The sequence below is a fragment of the Cervus canadensis genome, chromosome 12 (genome assembly GCF_019320065.1).
Source record: "Cervus canadensis isolate Bull #8, Minnesota chromosome 12, ASM1932006v1, whole genome shotgun sequence".
NCBI lineage: Eukaryota > Metazoa > Chordata > Mammalia > Artiodactyla > Cervidae > Cervus > Cervus canadensis.
Window position 1 is genome coordinate 56,820,628 of NC_057397.1, and position 22,967 is coordinate 56,843,594.

The window sequence follows — 22,967 nt, forward strand, 5'->3', positions numbered from 1 at the left end:
TGATACTGTACATAAAAAGTCCTACAGACACCAATAGAAGACTACTAGAGCTCATCAATGAATTTGGTAAAGTTGCAGGATACAAAATTAATACTCAGAATCTCTTACATTCTTATACACTAACAATGAAAGATCAGAAAGAGAAATTAAGGAAACTATACCATTTACCATGCAACAAAAAAGGAATAAAATACCTAGGAGTAAACCTACCTTAAGGAGGCAAAAGAGCTATATTCAAAAAGTTGGACACAACTCAGTGACTTTCACTTTCAAAAGACTAAGTTACTCATGAAAGAAATCAAAGATGACACAAGCAGATGGAGAGATATACCATGTTCTTGGATTGGAAGAATTGGATTGTGAAATTGACTGTACTACCCAAAGCAATCTACAGATTCAGTGTAACCCCTGTCAAATCATCAAGGACATTTTTCACAGAATTAGGACAAAAAATTTTAAAATTTGTATAGAAACACGAAAGACCTCAAATAGCCAAAGCAGTCCTTTTTTTTTTTAAGATTTATTTTATATTTTGGCTGTGGTGGGTCCTTGTTGCTGCCAGCGGGGATGACTTGTGGCAGTGCTTGTTGCGGAGCACAGGCCCTAGGCACACGAGCTTCAGTAGTTGGAGTACACAGGCTCAGTAGTTGTGGCAGATGGGCTTAGTTGCACAGCAACATATGGGAATCTTCCTGGATCAGGGACCAAAATGGTGGTATTCCTTTCATTGCAAGGTGGATTCTTAACCACTGGACCATCAGGAAAGCCGGGCCGAAGCAGTCTTAAGAAAGTAAAACAGAGCAGGAGCAATCAGGCTCCCTGACGTTATACTATACTACAAAGCTACAGTTATCAGGGCAGCATGGTACTAGCACAAAAACAGGAATATAGATCAGTGGAACAAAATAGAAGGCTCAGAAATAACCCACACATCTACGGTCACCTAATCTGTGTCAAAGGAGGCAAGAATATGCAATGGAGAAAAGACAGTCTCTTCAATAAGTGGTGCTGGGAAACTGGATAGGTACATGTAAAAGAATGAAATTAGAACATTCTCTTAACATTGTACACAAAAATAAGTTCAAAATGGATTAAAGATCTATATGTAAGGCTAGATACTATAAAATTCTTAGAAGAAAACATAGAACACTCTATGAGATAAATCACAGCAAGATCTTTTTTGACCCATCTTCTAGAGTAATAACAACAAAGAGAAACAATTTGGATTTAGTGAAACTTGGACGCTTTTGCACAGCAAGAGAAACCGTAAACAAAATGAAAAGACAACCCTCAGAGTGGGAGAAAATATTTGCAGATGAAGCAACTAACAAAAGATTAATCTAACAGCTCATGTAGCTCGATATCAAAAAAACAACCAATCAAAAATGAGAAGACCTAAATAGATACTTCTTCAGAGAGGACCTACAGATGGCCAACAAACACATGAAAAGATGTTCAGCATCACCAATTATTAGAGAAATGTAAGTCAAGACTACAGTGAGGTATCACCTCACACCATTTAGAATGACCACCATCAAAAAATTCACAAACAGTAAATACTGAAGATGGTATAGAGGAAAGGGAGCCCTCTTACACTGTTGGTGGGAATGTAAATTGACACAGCCACTATGGAGAGCAGTATGGAGGTTCCTTAAACTAAACAGTAGAACCACCGGGTGACCCAGCTATCCCACTGTTAGGCATATACCTGGGGAAACCATAATTCCAAAAGATACACGCACCTCAGTGTTCACTGCAGCACTGTTTACAATAGCCAGGACATGGAAACAGCCTAAATGTCTATCCACAGAAGAATGTATAAAGATGTGGTACATGTATTACTGCTGAATATTACTCAGCCATAAAAAGGAATGAAATTATGCAATTTGCAAAGATGTGGAGAGACCTAGATGTCATATAGAGTGAAGTAAATCAGAACAGGAACAACTTATCATATAATACTATTTATATGTGGAATATAAAAAAATGATACACCTGAATTTATTTGAGATGCAGAAGTAGAGAATGGATATATGGATACATATGGACATATGGACAGGAAAGGAGGGGTAGGGTAAATTAGGAAAATGGGATTGACATATACATTAATATTTATAAATTAGATAACTAATGAGAACCTACTATATAGCACATGGAATTCTACGCAGTGCTCTGTGGTGTCCTAAATAGGAAGGAAATCCAAAAAAGAGGGGAGATATATATATATATATATGTCAGCTATATATATAGCTGATTGACTTTGTTATACAGCACCAACTAACACAACATTGTAAAACTACTCTAATAAAAATTAATTTTAAAAATATTCCTGTCTCAAAGAATTTACCGTAGAATTGAGAAAATAGACATGCAAAAGGTGCACCTGTAGTGTGTTCTTAATGTAGTAAATCCTGTGGTAAATAATGACCACATTAAGGTTGATCATGAATTTATAAAAGGCCTAGTTACAATGTCTGGTGTGTAGTAAATGATTTAATATTTTTCTTAGTTGTAAGTAGTACTAAATACTTAGTTTTCTTTATTCATATGAATTTTTATGGGAATTAGTAATTTACGATTAATAATATAGCTTGGGTTCTTAGGCCCCAGATAATTTATTTCTATTTCTAGCATTCTGGTCATTTTCATCTTCCTCTTTCTCAAATCTTTGCTAAGAGATATGTTTTTATCCTTTTGCTGGTTCTTATGCTATAGGAATTGTCATGAGAAAATGGGAGTTAGCAAAAAGTATACAGCTAGTGGTTGTATAATGGAAAAGAAGGATTGGATAAAGTGTTATTTTTTGTATGCTTACTTTCTTTAGAACTTTTAATGATTTTCATGCGTGAAAATCATGAAAATTTTTTACATGATTTCATACATAAATCATGAAATTATATCATAGAAATTGCAAGTAATTGTATATAAGAAAGTAGGAAGGCTATTTTAATATTCTTTTTTAAAAATGCCTAAATTAAATGCCTCATGTTCTCTTTTGAATGTCTAAGTTTGTAAAATGGCTAATTTATTGTTCATCTACTACGTAGAATGAAACTTTTTTAGATCAGATTGATTTATACACATTAAACAAATATATTTGATTTTTAATATGTATCTACTTTGAATTTTATTATATAATCCATATTTATTTGAATCAGAGTAATTCTAGATGCACTAACCTATAATGGAAAAGAATCTAAAAAAGAATATGTATATATATGTATATATCTATACACACACACACACATATATACATATATAACTGAATCACTTTGCTGGACACCTGAAACTTAACATAAATAAACTGTACTTCGATTTTTTAAAAAAGAATATTTCTAGATGTAATTTGATTATGTCCTCATTGCTCTTAATTACTTCCAAGTCATTTTTTTTGTTTTCACAAACTCTGTTTACACATTATATAAATTACATTAAATATTTATAAAAATTGGAAAAAGAGCAAAAAGATTACAAAAATCACCCACTAACCTTGCATTCTTAGTAACTAATAATATTATAATTTATTTCATTTGTACTCTATGTATACCTTTAAAAATAATTGTATATGCATCTGGATTATAACTAATTGTGTCTCCTGCCTTTTCTATTTAACATTGTATAGAATACATTTTTTTCATAGTTGTTATTTTAATACCTGTATAGTAAAGTTTCCATCCTGTGGCTGTATTGTAATGTTCTTAAACATATCATTGGTTTTTTTCCCAGTGGGTTCTCCCTAGTCTGGATCATGTTGCAAGGAACAATTTAATATATATTTAGCCCTTTTTTATATTTCTGAGATTTATTTCTTCGGCGTAGATTTCTAGAATTGGAATTACTGTATCAAAGGTCATAAAGAAATTATTGACTCTGAAAACCTTTGACAGATTGCTTTCAGAAAGGATTGTACTAATTTACCGAGTTACCCCCAGAAACGAGAGCACTTAGACTGCATATGATCATGTTTTTCCTGTTTAACTTGTTTCTTACCTTGTTTCTGTTAAAGTCCCAATCTTTTATTTTCCCCAGACTGTTCAGAAATGTAACTGTTCACTTCTTTTCAGATTCACTGCTCAGAGTTGTGACATTGCAAAGAATAAAAGAATGAGATTGGCTTTCTTTAATGGTTAAGCAGAAACTACCCTGAAATTTAAGACTTTCTGGTTGTTAATAGGTACAGATGTTGGAACAAGTGCTTTCTGAGCTAGAAAGTTTTTATTTATGAAATTTAACAAGTTATTCCCAGTTCACCAATGATACACCTGCTGAATGTTCCTACGTTATAATATCTGTAGCTAAAAGCTCTCAGGTTAGCCCAGTCTTGAATCTTCTTTGTATTTGACTTCAAATCTTTGTCAGGCAAGGCTGACATTTCAGAGAGCAGAGAAAGAGAGTTTTCTGCTTAGGAAGTTTCTATCCTAATACGTGTTCATATTAATTGAATTACCAGAGTATAGAAAATGATAGTTGTTACCTGTTATTCTTCCTATATTCTGTCAAAATTTTTATTTTATTAAAATCATCACCCTTTCTTGTTTTTGTGTTTTTTCATTTTATAGTTCCTAGTTTTGTCCTCAATGGTCTAGCATGCTACTGATCCTATAAGTCTTTTAAAACTAATAATTTAGTTGTGGGCCTTTAAAGTAGGAGATATTTTCTTTTTTCTTTTTTTTTAAATTAAAATGTGGACCATTTTTAAAGTCTGTATTATATTTGTTACATATTGCTTATGTTTTATGTTTTGATTTTTTGGTTGTGAGGCATTTGGGATCTTAGCTCTCTGACCAGGGATTGAACTCATGCCCCCTTGTCTTGGAAGGTGAAATCTTCATCATTGGACTGCCAGGAAAGTCCCTAGGAGATATTATTTCTAAGTTGCAATAATTTGCTTACAAATTATTGAGCAACATTTTACAATAGCATGAAGCACTGTAGTAAAATAGCTTTAGTTTTATCCAGTTTTAGGCTTGAGTACTATAATATGGTATATTGAAGTTTCCCTGGAAGAACATCTTGATCTATTGTCATCTTGATCATTTTATTGTCCTAGAATTTTCCGATCTTACCAAAAAAGCATCTGAAAGGAAATGAAGCTTAAACTATCATTATTTGATAGCAGTTCACAGTTATTTTTTAAATATAGAAAAGTTCATGAGTAAAGCAGCAGGTACAAGTGGTTCTTTGTACCTTTCCTGTTATTTTAATGTTATTTTTAGTTATTCAGTTAAATACCTGGACCTCTTGCTAAACTTATGAAAACGAATATCACCAGTTCTTTTAACCAATACAGTATCTTTTATTCATGTTGCAAATGGCAGGGGGGAAGAAAAGTGTATGAATTTTATAGTTTTTAGGATTTCAAAATATAAAAACAGAACTTTGTGTGAACCCAAGGAACTGTCCTTCAAATGAAGAAAGTGAGTGGAGAATACAAGACAGTACATTTTTAAAAAAAAAACAAATTAGTTCTGGAAACAACACCACGTTAGTTTTTAGTTTTTCAAAATATAAAAATAAAACTTAGTGTGAACACAAGGAACTGTGCTTCAAATGAAGAAAGTGAGTGGAGAATACAAGACGGAGTACATTTCAAAAACAAAAAAACCACCACATTAGTTTAGTTTATAAACAATGACTATACAAACATTGCCTGCCTTCAGAGAGTTTATTTTTGAAACACTTGAGCTTTTGAAGTAGAGCATTCCCTGTTAATTTTAGCAAAGAAATATTGGTTGTATATTATACTTTTATATGTAATATTATATACTACATAATTAAATCTACTATAACATTATACAATAATATATTTTATGTGAAGCATTTATCTAATCATAACATTGCATGTGTTATAAAATGTTTACTGAACAATTGTGTTTATAGCAAGATTATTGTATCTTATAATTGTATGTTCTTAATAAAGTCAACAGCAGAACATTAAATGTGTTCTATCAATAGAACATTAAATGTGTGTCTAGCCATACCATAGAACAGGGTGTAATGTGACAGAAGTGTGCACTGTTGTAGATGGCAGAAGTGATTGTCTGCTCAAGTGAGCAGGCCAGCTCTGCTGAAGATAAAAAACAGGTTGCATTCAAACATTTGACATTTTCTTTTCTACTCTGTTAACCTTGAGAATAATTTTTTTTTAACTTTTACAGTAATTATTCAGTGTGGTGTTGTTTATTAAGTCATTTCTGATTCTTTGTGACCTCTTGGACTGCTGCACTCCAGGCTTCCCTGTCCACCACTCTCTCCCAGAGTTTGCTCAGATTCATGTCCATTGAGTTAGTGTTGCTGTCTAACCATCACATCATTTGCCCCCTTCTTTTGCCTCCAATCTTCCCCAGTATCAGGGTCTTTTCCAGTGAGTCAGCTCTTTGTATCTGGTGGCCAAAGTATTGGAGCTTCAGCATCAGTCCTTCCAATGAATATTCAGGGTTGATTTCCTATAAGATTGACTGATTTGATCTCCTGCAGTCCAAGGAACTCTCAAAAGTCTCCTTTAGCACCACAATTTGAAAGCGTCAATTCTTTGGCTCTCAGCCTTCCTTATTGTCCAACTCTCATATCCTTACATGAATACTGGAAAAGCCATAGCTTTGACTATACAAACCTTTGTCAGCAAAGTGATGTCTCTACTTTTTAATAAGCTCTCTAGGTTTGTCATAGCTTTCCTTCCAAGGAGCAAGCATCTTTTAATTTTACGGGTGCAGTCACCATCCTTAGTGATTTTGGAGACCTGAGATCATGTTAATTATTTGTACTTTTGCTAAGGCATGGATTTGAAGATACTGTGCATCTGTTGTGCAAAAGCCAGTCACTTAGCAGATGAACAACGTTAATTAACAGACCCATATGGGACTTCCCTGATGGCACAGTGGTAAAGAATCCACTGCCAATAAAAGAGACACAGCTTTGATCCCTGGGTCGGGAAGAGAAAACAATGGCAACCCACTCCAGTGTTCTTGCCTGGGAAATCCCATGGATAGAGCAGCCTGGCTGGCTACAGTTCGTGGGGTTGCAAAAGAGTCAGATATGACTTAGCAACTAAACAACAACAAACGGATTGATACAAGTTAGGGGGTGATTTAATCTTAAGATGCAGTGATAGAAATATAATATCCAGGACATGGTCCATCAAACTCTTTACTCCTCCCTTAAACATAATCTGAATATTAGGTTTATTTCTGGATATCACCCTTGACAGAGGACACCAAGACTGGAATACTCTCAGAAGATGTGTTACACTAAAAACTCTTATTAAGGCTGATAGAAATGACTTAGAAAATTGTGAACTTCAAGGCCAGCTTATCTTTGCTCTGGTTCCTGCATTTCTTCTATGTGTCCAGCAAGAATCACAGTAAACTTCAAAAATTAATAGTTTTCCCATTCTGGAAATAGAAGTAGTAGCTTACTTAGCATTTTATTCATCTAGAGTGCTTAAATTTAGAAAATATGAGTAACGTATCAATCGTTTTTATACCCTTCCAGGAAAAAATTGCCCTTTTACGGCCTTTTTAAAAAGGTATAAAAGGTTAAATCTTCTGTATTCATTTCATCTTGTGCTTTGCCAGCAAAATTCAAAATTATTCTTGCCCTTAGAAATTTTAGGATAAAACTAGTTAGGTAGTTCCGTTAAGAGTACACTGCTGGTCTTAGATTCATATTGTGCTGTAACCCTGTTAGAACTAAGAAGACTGTATTTTTTTTTAAATTTTCCTTCTGTATTTTTCCACATTTTGTACCTATTTTGACTCTTTAAAATGTATTTTACTGCCATGTAGCCCCTGATTATTATTTGTTTGTTCTGGACATTGTTGTCAGTATTGTTTAGTCACTAAGTCTTTTACGATCTCATGGACTATAGCCTGCCGGGCTACTCTGTCCATGAGATTTCCCAGGCAAGAAGGCTGGAGTGGGTTGCCATTCCCTTCAGGGGATCTTCCCGACCCAGGGATCAAACCTGGGTCTCCCGTATTGCAGGCAGATTCTTTATCACTGAGTCACCTGGGAAGCTCTGGACAGTAGTGACCTTTAAGAAGCCAAGAAGTTATTGCCTTGAATAGAGCTAATGACCAAGTGAATATTTTTGTCCTTGAAAAAAATCATTAAGAATAATAGGAATAAGTTTATTGCTGTATCCATTCTTAAGTATCTGCTCTAATGCAGAAGAATGAATATCCAGTTATTATTCATTCTGAATATAGGATATCCTGGGTATAGGATTTCCTGCTTTCAAAGATATGTGTGATTCCCAAGTCTAAGAGTAATGAGAGAGTATCCTAAGAGTGAGTGATACATTAATATAAAGTTTTCTGCTTATACTGATTCCTATATTTTAAATGATAATTGAAAGCTTCCCCATGTTAAACTAGTTCAGTTCAGTTCAGTCTCTCAGTTGTGTCTGACTCTGCGAAACCATGAACCACAGCACGCCAGGCCTCCCTGTCCATCACCAACTCCCAGAGTCCACCCAAACCCATGTCCATTGAGTCGGTGATGCCATCCAACCATCTCATCCTCTGTCATCCCCTTCTCCTCCTGCCCTCAACCTTTCCCAGCATCAGGGTCTTTTCAAATGAGTCAGCTCTTCGCATGAGGTGGCCAAAGTATTGGAGTTTCAGCTTCGATATCAGTCCTTCCAATGAACACCCAGGACTGATCTCCTTTAGAATGGACTGGTGGGATCTCCTTGCAGTCTAAGGGACTCTCAAGAGTCTTCTCCAACACCACAGTTCAAAGGTATCAGTTCTGCGCTCAGCTTGCTTTATAGTCCAACTCTCACATTCACACATGACTACTGGAAAAACCATAGCCTTAACTAGACGGACCTTTGTTGGCAAAGTAATGTCTCTGCTTTTTAATATGCTGTCTAGGTTGGTCATAACTTTCCTTCCAAGGAGTAAGTGTCTTTTAATTTCATGGCTGCAGTCACCATCTGCAGTGATTTTGGAGCCCAGAAAAATAAAGTCAGCTACTGTTTCCACTGTTTCCCCATCTATTTCCCATGAAGTGATGGGACTGGATGCCATGATCTTAGTTTTCTTCTTTTTTTTTTTTTTTTTGGTGCACCGTTCCTGGAAGTACTGCAATACCAGGTCGATGCGTGGAGTGGACGGAGCAAGCTCCTATTCCAACTCCCAGCTCCAAAAATCCATTTAATATATTGTCCTCGGACAGAGGACGTATCAAATATTAAACTGATAAGAACAGATACTACACTTGATCTTAGCCAAAAGGCCGAGAAGCGATGATCTTAGTTTTCTGAATGTTGAGCTTTAAGCCAACTTTTTCACTCTCTTCTTTCACTTTCATCAAGAGGCTCTTTAGTTGTTCTTCACTTTCTGCCATAAGGGTGGTGTCATCTGCATATCTGAGGTTATTGATATTTCTCCTTGCAATCTTGATTCCAGCTTGTGCTTTATCCAGCTTGGCATTTCTCATGATATACTCTGCATATAAGTTAAATAAGCAGGGTGACAATATACAGCCTTGACGTATTCCTTTTCCTATTTGGAACCAGTCTGTTGTTCCATGTCCAGTTCTAACTGTTGCTTCCTGACCTGCTTAGAGATTAGACTAGTAAACATTGCTGTTAGAGTGCTGGTAATTATTTCCCTAAAGGGAAAAGGTCAGTTTGCTGACCTCCTGAAAAAATTAGAATGAAATATGAAGTAATTCTAAGGGGTATTACTTATATCCAACCTGTCTCCTTCCAGCTCAGTCCATCTTCAGAATGTTGACCCTTGGTTTCATTATGACAGAGATCAGGTATTAAAGGATCTGGACGACAAAGGTCAAAAAAATCAAGATGCTCAGTGTGAGCAACAAACCCAGTCAAGTTGCAGAAGTGAACTTTCGAACTGAGTTTCTTCCTGACCAGGGCTTCTGTGTTCCCTGTTGAGTTGCAAAGCTGAGCTGTGTCCTCCCTGGGGCATCCTGCCAAAGAGCCATCTTATACTTACATGTCATTCATCTTCAGATTCTGACACTCAACGTGGTACTTGCCCTGTGTTCTCAGCAATCCATGATCTTCAAGCTCGACATGCTTGCTTTCTAAACTCTGCCTATTTGTCCAATATGAAGAATCTGTAAGAACACAACCACTTTCCGTTAGTCATCCAGCCCTCTCTGGTTTCCTCTTCTCTACTTCTCTTTCGTTTGAAATACCTCCCTCAGCATTCACTGCCTACCCTTATTGCTTCTATTCTGCCCCATATCCTAATCAGCTTACCAGGAGTTAATGTATATATGTACATACTATTATTAAAAGAACTTCTAGAATCCTGTTTACAAAGCTGTTTAATTCCAAAGAGACTAGGAAGCAGTTTTGTCCAACCTGCAGTTCCTGTATAGATTTGTAGCCAGAAGGAATCGGTCTTTAGAAACTTTAAGTGTACCCTCTTTATCTGTGCTATCATAGATTCTGTACCTGTTCTCTCCAGGTAAATATAGGGCCAAGACATATTTTTTACCAAATGAGACCACTTTTATCTTTATTGAAATTCTATTTAGGCCTCTTCCCCCCATCCCCTGATAATATTTCCAGGTGTCATAGGGAGCTCCCTAGTGGGCAGTAGTGTGACGTGGCAACCAAAAATCCCACATGCTGCTACTGATACCTGGCACAGCAAAATAAATAAATATTAAAAAAGAAAAGAATGCTGCTCTAAAGCCTACTGCCTGGACTCCAGTCTGTGACATTTACTTTTTTGTGACTTTAAGAAAATTACTTAAGTTCTCTGTACCTCCATTTTGTGGTCATTGGTTAAATAGGGCTAATAATAGTAATAATTAAATGTGAAAAGATGTGAGAAAAAGAAGTACCTGATGGGCAGTAACGTTATCATTAGCCAGGGGACCTACAGACCTGACCACACACTCCTCACTTTGAGTATATTCACAGATCTTGAATTTATGAACCATAAGCTGCTGATTAGTGACAAAAGTCTCATCTTTAGCACTTTTCACCATACTTAGCTGTAACTTTTCACACTGGTGCCCTTCTTTTAAATTAATAGTGGGCCAGTTGGCATTTGGTTTCCAGCCTAATCATCTAACTTTACGCTTTAATTTTCCATGTCTTTGTGCCTTTTATTGCTTGCATAGGTATAATGTTTTCCATGTTTTTCATGATTCACTTATTATCCTCAGGATCATTCATAGGTTTATCACACGACCATTCTACAGTCACCATTTGCTTGTGAATTTTTTTACTTTGGAGATGGTATTTAAGTTCATTTATTTCCGTTGGAATCAAACCCTTTTTATTTGTATTTTCAACATGTGGAATTGCTTTTGTATTCAACAGCCATAATGGAGTTAATATTTATGGAGCACTCTATACACTGAAAAAATGAGATGGCCAAATGATAGTGACCACTGTTGACTATAAATACTTTGAAACAGAGTGAGCATGCTTTTGTTTCATACTGAAACTTGATCAAGTAAAATTTTACAAGTGGAAGAGTTTCTGTACCTGATTTTTAGCTGATCTCTTTGTTGCACCAGTTTGTCTTCCCACGGGTTATATACAGCAAGGTATGTTTACACAGTATTTGTATCATATCAACTCTTTTAGCGGTAGCATACCATGCCTTAGCTAGTATCTATAGAATTGAGTCACTAAATTCTTCTAATTTAGAATGTGCTCTTTACTCTGATTCTTCTCACTTCTGTTCAGTCAAAGAAACCCTTTGTTAACAATCAAACTTGACTTACATAAGGCCCAAAAGTGGGCCTTTGTTTCTGTTTAATAATACCCTATGCCTTATGATGCATTGTTTATAAATACACACTATGTCATTTGGGACTAAATTGTCTTGTATGCAAGGTCTTCCCAGATGGCTCAGTGGTAAAGAATCTGCCTGCCAATGCAGGAAAAGTGGGTTCTATCCCTGGGTTGAGAAGATCCCCTGGAGAAGGAAATGGCAATGCACTCCAGTGTTCTTGCCTGGGAAATCCCATGGACAGAGGAGCCTGGCAGGCTACAGTTCATGGGGTCTCAAAGAGACTGAGCAACTGAACAGAAACATGTCTTATATGCTCTCATAACTATTTATATGTTTCTTGGATTCAGTTAATAAGCATAATTCATTTTTACAAAGCTTCAGTGTCCATGAGAACATTAATTTTCTTCATGTTCTTTTGTGCTTTTCGTATGTATCTCATATACTTAAGGTGGCCAGTAAGCACAGCTGATTTTTACTTGCATTTCAGTTTTGTGATTTGTTAAAACCAAAGGCACAAAGATTTCATATCACCTTTAGTCACAAAGTGCCAAAAACCCTTGTCAGCTTTGGAAAGAAACCCCATTCTTCATCTGTGGAACAGGAAATTGTACTTTTTCCCTTACAAGTAGAACTGTAAGTTTCCTTCCGTGTCTCTTTTTTTCAGGTCTTAAAAACCATGAAATATTTTGAAATCATCCTCTTCTCTCCCATGTGGCCTCTAAAATAGAGGTTGTTTGCACAGTTTCTATTCTTTAAATGGTTACTTTAAAGATAATAGGTATGGTGTACAAATCTGATCTTGAAATCATAGTTACCTGCTTTTTCTGTGGGATTATTGAACTAGTATCAGAATAAGCATGAAGAAGTCTTGAGTGTTTCTCATTAGTTTTGCCCTGTTTTCTCAACTCTACGGTGAGATCTTTGTATTTTAAACCTGGAAATTATCAAAATTTTATTAAGAATGCCATCAAAGAATCTCTACCTAGTTACTTTCCAGTTAATTCTCCTTTTCTTAATTGAGAACATATATGATCAATTAAAAAGTGTATTATTTAGTTTAGCCTTTAGTGCATTTTAACCACTAGCATTATAATAATGCTATTTTCTTTTTTCATTCCAAATGTCCAAATGGAATAGGCTTTAGGGGAGCTAATCAGATAACCAGAGGTTTTCCTGGCAGCTCAGACGGTAGAGTCTGCCTGTGATGCAGGAGACCTGGGTTTGATCCCTGGAGAAGGAAATGGCAACTCACTCAGTATTCTTGCCTGGAAAATCCCATGAACAGGGGACCCTGGCAGGCTACAGTCCATGGGGTCACAAAGAGTTGGACACAACTGAGCGACTAACACTCTAATCACTGCATTCTGTGAAGAAGACACTCTCGAGGTTGAAAGTTGCTAACTTTTTTGAATGAACATTTGGAACTCTTAATTTGGGAGCTTCTATAGAGATATATATTGTCAGCACCCAAAATACTTGAATATTTGTTTATATCTAAAGATACTAAAGTAAATTAAATAGATACTTTTTGTAGGTATTTGTGTTTGGATAACAAAAAATTGATACTGATTATTAAGAGATATATTAAGAAAGCGAAATGAACAAAGGCTAAAATATAGTCATTCTTGCCATAATGCCATGTGTGTGTTCCTGGAAAATCTCATATTCTGCAAAACTGAACATTAAACTAACAGGGCTTATGAGAAAGGTAGTTTTGGTACAGATTGCTTACAACTATGTAACTTTGTAAGTACAGCCCTAACAAATAAAATGTTGATCCAAATGCCAGGACAAATATCTCCTGACAGTTACACCTAGACTCAGTCCATACTTTGCAGCCACATACTCTGAAGTTCAGACTTCCTCCTTGAAGATACATGCTTCTTCTAATGGAGACCAGTTTAATCAAAACTAAAAACATAATTCAGAGATCAGTTCAGTTCAGTTGCTCAGTCATGTCCAACTTTGCGACCCCATGAATCGCAGCACGCCAGGCCTCCCTGTCCATCACCAACTCCCAGAATGTACTCAAACTCGTGTCCATCGAGTTGGTGATGCCATCCAGCCATCTCATCTTCTATCATCCCCTTCTCCTCTTGCCCCCAACCCTTCCCAGCATCAGGGTCTTCTCCAGTGATTCAACTCTTCTTATGAGGTGGCCAAAGTACTGGAGTTTCAGCTTCAGCATCAGTCCTTCCAATGAACACCCAGGACTGATCTCCTTTAGGATGGACTGGTGGGATCTCCTTGCAGTCTAAGGGACTCAAGAGTCTTCTCCAACACCGCAGTTCAAAAGTATCAATTTTTTGATGCTCAGCTTTCTTTATAGTCCAACTCTTACATCCATACATGACCACTGGAAAAACCATAGCCTTGACTAGATGGACCTTTGTTGGCAAAGTAATGTCTCTGCTTTTTAATATGCTGTCTAGGTTGGTCATAACTTTCCTTCCAAGGAGTAAGTGTCTTTTAATTTCATGGCTACAATCACCATCTGCAGTGATTTTGGAGCCCCAAAAAATAAAGTCTGACACTGTTTCCAGGTACCCTTAATCAGTTAAGGTGTTCTGTTTTATTTTGATAGTGGGGAAAGGTGTTCACATCTCTATCTATACTTGCAGCCTCCTAAGATGGCTTAATACAGAGGAAAGTTTAGCAGTTATTTAAACCAGTAAAAGTAAGCACTTCTTGCAATAAAAGAAGTTACTTCTTAGGGGTTTTCTCCTGCTCCTGGTTACTTCACATCATTCACATACTGGGAATAAGATCTTTCACAGCTTTGCATTATACTGATGAGATGCCTCTGTTTGCCAGTTATATATAAATTAACTCTATTGAAGAAATAATCAGAGAATAGCTAAAATAACTGTGTAAACAATTGTGATGACATGGGTAGAAAAAAATGGAAGTAAAAGATTAGGTTTGGTACATTCTAGATTGGAATATAGTCAAAAATCTAGAAAGACATTTAAACTATCAGAACCATGTACAAATTTTGTTTAAAACAAACAAAAATTCATTCCCTAAAGCAACATTTTGTGAGTGTATATCCCAACTCATGTCAGATAACTAGTTAATTATGGCATAATTTTACATTCTTTCCAGAACATGATAGTGCCCAGCATATATTAAATGAACAATCACTGCCCTCTTTCACATTTAGCCTGGCCACTGCCTTAATAATCATCTCAGTATGGCACTCCAGGCATTATTGCCAACCAGTCTCCTTTGGTCTATCATGTGATGTTATTTATCAACAGATTGCTGTAATCCAAACAGTGGGCTAATCTCCTTACCAAAATCAGTTCAGTTCAGTTCAGTTGCTCAGTCATGTCCGACTCTTTGCGACCCCATGAATCGCAGCACGCCAGACTTCCCTGTCCATCACCAACTCCCGGAGTTTACTCAAACTTGTGTCCATCGAGTCAGTGATGCCATCCAGCCATCTCATCCTCTGTCGTCCCCTTCTCCTCCTGCCCCCAATCCCTCCCAGCATCAGGGTCTTTTCAAATGAGTCAGCTCTTCGCATGAGGTGGCCAAAGTATTGGAGTTTCAGCTTCGATATCAGTCCTTCCAATGAACACCCAGGACTGATCTCCTTTAGGATGGACTGGTGGGATCTCCTTGCAGTCCAAGGGACTCTCGAGTCTTCTCCAACACCACAGTTCAAAAGCATCAATTTTTTGACACTCAGCTTTCTTCACAGTCCATCTCTCACATCCATACATGACCACTGAAAACCATAGCCTTGACCAGACGGACCTTTGTTGGCAATTAATGTCTCTGCTTTTTAATATGCTCTCTAGGTTGGTCATAACTTTCCTTCCAAGGAGTAAGTGTCTTTTAATTTCATGGCTGCAGTCACCATCTGCAGTGATTTTGGAGCCCAAAAAAATAAAGTCAGCCACTGTTTCTACTGTCTCCCCATCTATTTCCCATGAGGTGATGGGACCAGATGCCATGATCATAGTTTTCTGAATGTTAAGCTTTAAGCCAACTTTTTCACTCTCCTCTTTCACTTTCATCAAGAGGCTTTTCAGTTCCTCTTCACTGCCATAAGGGTGGTGTCATCTGCATATCTGAGGTTATTAATATTTCTCCCGGCAATCTTGATTCCAGCTTGTGCTTCTTCCAGCCCAGCATTTCTCATGATGTACTCTGCATATAAGTTACATAAGCAGGGTGACAATATACAGCCTTGACATATTCCTTTTCCTATTTGGAACCAGTCTGTTGGTCCATGTCCAGTTCTAACTGTTGCTTCCTGACCTGCATACAGGTTTCTCAAGAGGCAGGGCAGGTGGTCTGGTATTCCCATCTCTTTCAGAATTTTCCACAGTTTATTGTGATCCACACAGTCGAAGGTAGTTGTATTTAATTCTTGCAGAACTGTTATGTGGTAGGTAGTGTTTTAATCCCCATTTACAAGTGAGGAAGTAGATGCTAAAGTATTATCAAATTGATTGCGATAGTAAGTCACCTCAAATCTTTTATGTAAAAGGGTAAAATATAACATGAACAATAGTATAAATATAGCAAAATAAGAAAACAGTGAGATTACAGTTGATGGTAGATACTTAAACTGACGTGTTATGATAAGTTGGGAATGATAAGTCATTATACGATACTGAAATAATGGAAAAGTAGAAGACTCTGAAAGCCATTTGGAAGATTGGGACAGACATATAGGAGACAAAGCAGGCCTTTTAAGAGGTGATGAAGGCAGCCTCAGGTTGTGACTTTGTGATTTCTAGTTTTAGTTGCTGTGAATTTTATTTCCTACACTTAAGAAATCACTGAGATTGCCTGTGGTATTCTTAAAGTAAGTTTACTTTTTACTTGAATTAGGTGAAATGACTATTGTTTTTTCCAAATACGAGGTCTACGATAATAACAATTCAGAATTTAAAATAAAGAGAAGGATTTGAGAAACACACAGTTCTGATCATATTGAATTTGTAATGTCCAGTGGACCTTTGATTATGCAGTCTCTAGGTTAGAGATTTTTTGACTCGTCAACTATAGATCATAAGGGGAGATGTAGGCATAAATGAGATCTCCCATAGAGAGAGAGAAGAACATAAAACTTGGGAATGAACCATGACATCAGTATGTCAGGAGCTGGCTGAGGAAGAAGAATCCAGTCTGAGAACAGTCCCAGAGAGTCTGAATTAGGAGAACTAAAAGAGTGATGTCAGCAAAGTCAAGGTAGTATGGGACTAAGAGGAAAAAGATCACTGTCAGGTGGCCTAAAGAGATCAAGTACCATGGAAAGGTGAGGGGACATTTGATTTGGTGGTGGCCTTTGCTTGCTAACACAGTTTTGATGGGGTTAAGGTAAGAATATGAAAATGTGATCTCAGTGGGTCAAAGAGACAATGCAAAGTGATGAAACAAAAAAATTTACCAATGCATCCTGATAAGTATCAGAAATATAGTAGAAGTATATTATGATGATGAAAGAGGGGCATGATTTAGGGCTGAAATAGGCCTTAGAGATTATTTAAACAGCAACTGCTTCTTTTAACACATGAGGAAACCAAGTCTTTAAAAGGTTTAGTAGTTTATACTATGGCAAGCCCGTAGTGGCAGATAGAACAGATAGCACCTAAGTCTTCTGATTCCAAACCTACCAGTATATATAGGCAAACTCTAAGCTCAAAAAGGAGGGGAATTTTCTTTTGATTTCTAATGTTTGTCGTATTCTTTGAGCATGTGAATGTGTTCTTTCTCATATATAAAAAGGGATAAATAGTGGTTGTGCTAGAGTATATTAATCTGCATGTCCAGTGTATATTATATGTATAAAGATGTTGGTAAAAAGCCACTGGCTGAATCTAAAACAAAATGCCAGACTCAGTCATGTTGGAAAATTTAATCAAAATATATATTCATAGCCAATTAAGAGAGAAAATTTAATTTTTGATCAGGTAGAATCAATAAATAATGTTATAGAAGTATTAAGTGAATTAGAATGTTAAATAGTGAATATTAAAATAACTGCTCTTATTTATGAATGGTGTGTCTGTCCTTTGTCAGTTGTATGAAAATAAAATATTCACAACAGTATTTTTGAGCATCCATGCCAGATCATAATTTCCTTAGTTTTTGGTATAAGAGCACCACCTATGGGTTTCTTGGGTATTTGAGGGAAAACTTTTTAAGCAAAATCTAATAAAACAAAAATGTAATAAAATTCTTTCCTGTTTTGCTCTACAACTAGTCTCTCCACCTGAGTTTATTTAAAGGTTGGGAGTTACTTAACTTTAGCATAGGTTATTCCCACCTGGTTTTTGGATGTGTCCCAAAACTGTTAGATCAGCTGATAAGTATTTGAGTACTTACATGCCATTACAATGTTATAATTGTAAGTTAAACACAGTTTAACGTAAAATTGTACTATTCTCTCTAACATAAATGAATCTTTTAATGAAAATGAACAGTTTACAATATCCTGGGGGAGATATGATAATAATAGTTTTTTCCAATTTATTTGTATGTATCTTCATGAAGTTAAGAATTTGTTCGATATGCTGCTACAAAATGCTTTGGCAAGAGAGTGAAGAAAGGAAAAAGGGCTTATAAATGACTTAGGGCATCTTTTCATTGATTGCTGAGATGATAACTCATTAGAACAAGGTTGTAAACAAAATTCTGGCACTTCAGTATTCATTCAGTTCAGTTCAGTTGCTCAGTCGTGTCTAACTCTTTGTGACCCCATGGACTGCACCACGCCAGGCTTTGCTGTCCATCACCAACTCCTGGAACTTGCGCAAACTCAACATCCGTTGAGTCGGTGATGCCATCCAACCATCTCTCATTCTCTGTCATCCCCTTCTCCTCCTGCCTTCAATCTTTCCCAGCATCAGGGTCTTTTCCAAGGAGTCAGTTCTTCGCATCAGGCGGCCAAAGTATTGGAGTTTCAGCTTCAGCATCAGTCCTTTCCATGAATATTCTGGACTGATTTCCTTTAGGATGGGCTAGTTGGATCTCCTTGCAGTCCAAGGGACTCTCAAGAATCTTCTCCAACACCACAGTCCAAAAGCATGAACTCTTGGGGGCTCAGATTTCCTTATAGTCCAACTCTCACATCCATACATGACTACTGGAAAAACCATAACTTTGACTAGACGAACCTTTGTTGGGAAAGTAATGTCTCTGCTTTTTAATCTGCTGTCTAGGTTGGTCATAATTTTCCTTCCAAGGAGTAAGCATCTTTTAAATCCATGGCTGCACTTGCCATCTGCAGTGATTTTGGGGCCAAAAAAATAAAGTTTGTCACTGTTTCCATTGTTTCCCCATCTGTTTGCCATGAAGTGATGGGACCAGATGCCATGATCTTAGTTTTCTGAATGTTGAGTTTTAAGCCAACTTTTTCACTCTCCCCTTTCACTGTCATCAAAAGGCTTTTTAGTTCTTTGCTTTCTGTCATTAGGGTGGTGTCATCTGCGTGTCTGAAGTTATTGATATTTCTCCCAGCAGTCTTGATGCCAGCTTGTGCTTCTTCCACCCCAGCGTTTCTCATGATATACTCTGCATATAAGTTAAATAAGCAGGGTGACAATATACAGCCTTGACGTACTCCTTTCCCAATTTGGAACCAGTCTGTTGTTCCATGTCCAGTTCCAACTGTTGCTTCCTGACCTACATACAGATTTCTCAGGAGGCAGGGCAGGTGGTCTGGTATTCCCATCTCTTTCAGAATTTTCCACAGTTTGTTGTGATCCACACAGTGAAAGACTTTGGAATAGTCAATAAAGCAGAAGTAGATGTTTTTCTGGAACTCTCTTGCTTTTTCGATGATCCAACAGATGTTGGCAAATTGATCTCTGGTTCCTCTCCCTTTTCTAAATCCAGCTTGAACATCTGGAAGTTCACGGTTCACATACTGTTGAAGCCTGGCTTGGAGAATTTTGAGCATTACTTTGCTAGTGTGTGAGATGAGTGCAACTGTGCAGTAGTTTGAACATTCTTTGGCATTGCCTTTCTTTGGGATTGGAATGAAAACTGACCTTTTCCAGTCCTGTGGCCACTGCTGAGTTTTCCAAATTTGCTGGCATATTGAGTACAGCACTTTCACAGCATCATCTTTGAGGATTTGAAAGAGCTCAACTGGAATTCCATCACCTCCACTAGCTTTGTTCGGAGTGATGCTTCCTAAGGCCCACTTGATTTCACATTCCAGGATGTCTGGCTCTAGGTGAGTAATCACACCATCATGATCATCTGGGTCATGAAGATCTTTTTTGTATGGTTCTGTATATTCTTACCACCTCTTCTTAATATCTTCTGCTTCTGTTAGGTCCATACCATTTCTGTTGTTTATTGTGCCCACCTTTGCATAATATGTTTCCTTGGTATCTCTAATTTTCTTGAAGAGTTCAGTAGTCTTTTCCATTCTGTTGTTTTCCTCTATTTCTTTGCATTGATCACTGAGGAAGGCTTCCTTATCTTTCCTTGCTATTCTTTGGAACTCTGCATTCAAATAGGTATACCTTTCCTTTTTGCCTTTGCCTTTCACTTCTCTTCTTTTCACAGCTATTTGTAAGGCCTCCTCAGACAACCATTTTGCCCTTTTGCGTTTCTTTTTCTTGCGGATGATCTTGATCATTGCCTCCTGTACAATGTCATGAACCTCCATCCATAATTCTTCAGGTACTCTATCAAATCTAATCCCTTAAATCTATTTCTCACTTCCACTGTATAATCATAAGGGATTTGGTTTAGGTCATACCTGAATGGTCTAGTGGTTTTCCCTACTTTCTTCAATTTAATCTGAATTTGGCAATAAAATCATTTGGCTCATGATCTGAGCCACAATCAGCTCCCAGTTTTGTTTTTGCTAACTGTATAGAGCTTCTCCATCTTTGGCTGCAAAGAACATAATCAATCTGATTTCGGTATTGACCATCTGGTGATGTCCATGTGTAGAGTCTTGTGTTGTTGGAAGTTGTTTGCTATGACCAGTGCATTCTCTTGGCAAAACTCTCTTGGCAAAGCTTTTGCCATGCTTCATTTTGTACTCCAAGGCCAAATTTGCCTGTTTTTCCAGGTGTCTCTTGACTTCCTGCTTTTGCATTCCAGTCCCCTGTAATGAAAAGGACATCTTTTTTGGGTATTAGTTCTAGAAGGTCTTGTAGGTCTTCACAGAACCGTTCAACTTCAGCTTCTTCAGCATTACTGGTTGGGGCATAGACTTTGATTACTGTGATATTGAATGGTTTGCCTTGCTTTATTAAGACTTCAGTGTTAATCAGCCCCAAATAGAATCACATTTGGATAAATATAGTCTTTTTGTAAAATACCAAATTAAGTATTTTTTTGGTAAGGGGAAAGCAAAAACAATTGGAAACCCTTTGTGTGTGGGCAATAAGATGTATGCTAGACTCAGTGTTTTATATACCTGTATTTCATGCCATGAATCTCTGTGTTCGAAAAGTGATTAAAAACAAGATCCCTTTGGCAGTATACCCTAATTTCAAACTAGATGCATTTTAGGCTTGAACCTGCAGAGGTTTAAAACCTTGATGCATGTTTTCTGCGGGGAATGGCTAATTCTATAGAAATAAGGATTGACTTTTTGAGCAATATAGTTTGCCATATGTTGACCATTATGGATAAAAACTTTGTAAAATTACTCCCTAGCAAGCATACTCAACCTAAATTGAACAGACCATAACCTCTATTACATAGACACACACACAAAAAATGGTCATTTTGGCAGCTACTTTCCCCACTTATAATTTACTCCTTTTTATCTGCTCTTACTTTAAAAATTAGACAGTCCAGTCTGTCAGAGTTGTATCAAATAAGAGATTCCAAGATTTTAAATTTTATTGAAGGTTTAAACATTCATTGAATATTTTTTTAGCCTGTGACTCTTGAGGGAGACTAAATTCTGAGATTATTAGCTGAATTCTGGATTGTTAAAATGTGAACTGTGAGAGTTCAAGGTAATGAAGGGAGAATCAGTTCAATTCAGTTCAGTCGCTCAATCTTGTCCAGTTCTTTGTGATCCCTTGGACTGCACCACGCCAGGCTTCCTTGTCCATCACCAACTTCTGGAGCTTGCTCAAACTCATGTCCATCACATTGGTGATGCCATACAACCATCTCATCCTCTGTCGTCCCCTTCTCCTGTCTTCAACCTTTCTCAGCATCAGGGTCTTTTCCAAGGAGTCAGTTATTCGCATCAGGTGGCCAAAGTATACTGGAGTTTCAGCTTCAGCATCAGTCCTTCCCATGAATATTCTGGACTGATTTCCTTTAGGATGGACTGGTTGGATCTCCTTGCAGTCCAAGGGACTCTCAAGAGCCTTGTCTAACACCAGAGTTCACAAGCATCAATTCTTAGGCACTCAGCTTTCTTTATAGTCCAAACTCTCACAATCCATACATGACTACTGGAAAAACCATAGCTTTGACTAGACGAACCTTTGTTGGGAAAGTAATGTCTCTGCTTTTTAATATGCTGTCTAGGTTGGTCAAAACTTTTCTTCCAAGGAGTAAGCATCTTTCAATTTCACGGCTGCAGTCACCACCACCTGCAGTGATTTTGGAGCCCCCAAAAATAAAGTCTGTCACTGTTTCCATTGTTTCCCCATCTATTTGCCATGAAATGATGGGACCGGATGCCATGATCTTAGTTTTCTGAATGTTGATTTTTAAGCCAACTTTTTCACTATCCTCTTTCACTTTCATCAAGAGGCTTTTTAGTCCCTCTTCGCTTTTTGCCATTAAGTGTGGTGTCATCTGCGTATCTGTGGTTATTGATATTTCTGCCAGCAGTCTTGATTCCAGCTTGTGCTTCATCCAGCCCGGCATTTTGTATGATGTACTCTGCATGTAAGTTAAATAAGCAGGGTAACAGTATAATACAGGCAAAGTGCTGCTAGTAGTTTGAATTTATTCTCTGTTTCTAAGATATTTAGATATCTAACTGCATAATGATAACTTTAATCACTGTTTCAAGCCTTTATTTTTAAAATAATTTAGGAATCATTTATGACTTTGTAATAAAGTTTGGAAGTGTTCCTGGAATGAATCAAAGAACTACTTTGAAGAAATGTTTTGCTGCTTTTATCCAGTCATCTACCCACTTCTTAACAACTCAGCATCTTACTCTTGTGTTTATATGTGCTTTCCTTTAATTATTTTGTTCAGAAGACTATATGATTTTTTTAATTTAAAGTATCCAAAAAGTAGTTCAGTAAAGTTGATTTTTAGGTAGTTATA

The 22,967-nt window shown here is 37.0% G+C and overlaps 1 protein-coding gene and 1 non-coding gene across 3 annotated transcripts in view; one reads left to right on the plus strand and one right to left on the minus strand.

The window, feature by feature from the left end:
- The window catches only part of LRP12 (LDL receptor related protein 12), an 88,618-nt gene that overhangs the window by 42,469 nt on the left and 23,182 nt on the right, over positions 1 to 22,967 (plus strand). The gene's annotated exons all lie outside the window — the stretch shown is intronic.
- Positions 9,062 to 9,252, minus strand: LOC122451557. Its single transcript, XR_006272454.1, has one exon. It is a non-coding gene; the product is annotated as a U2 spliceosomal RNA (small nuclear RNA).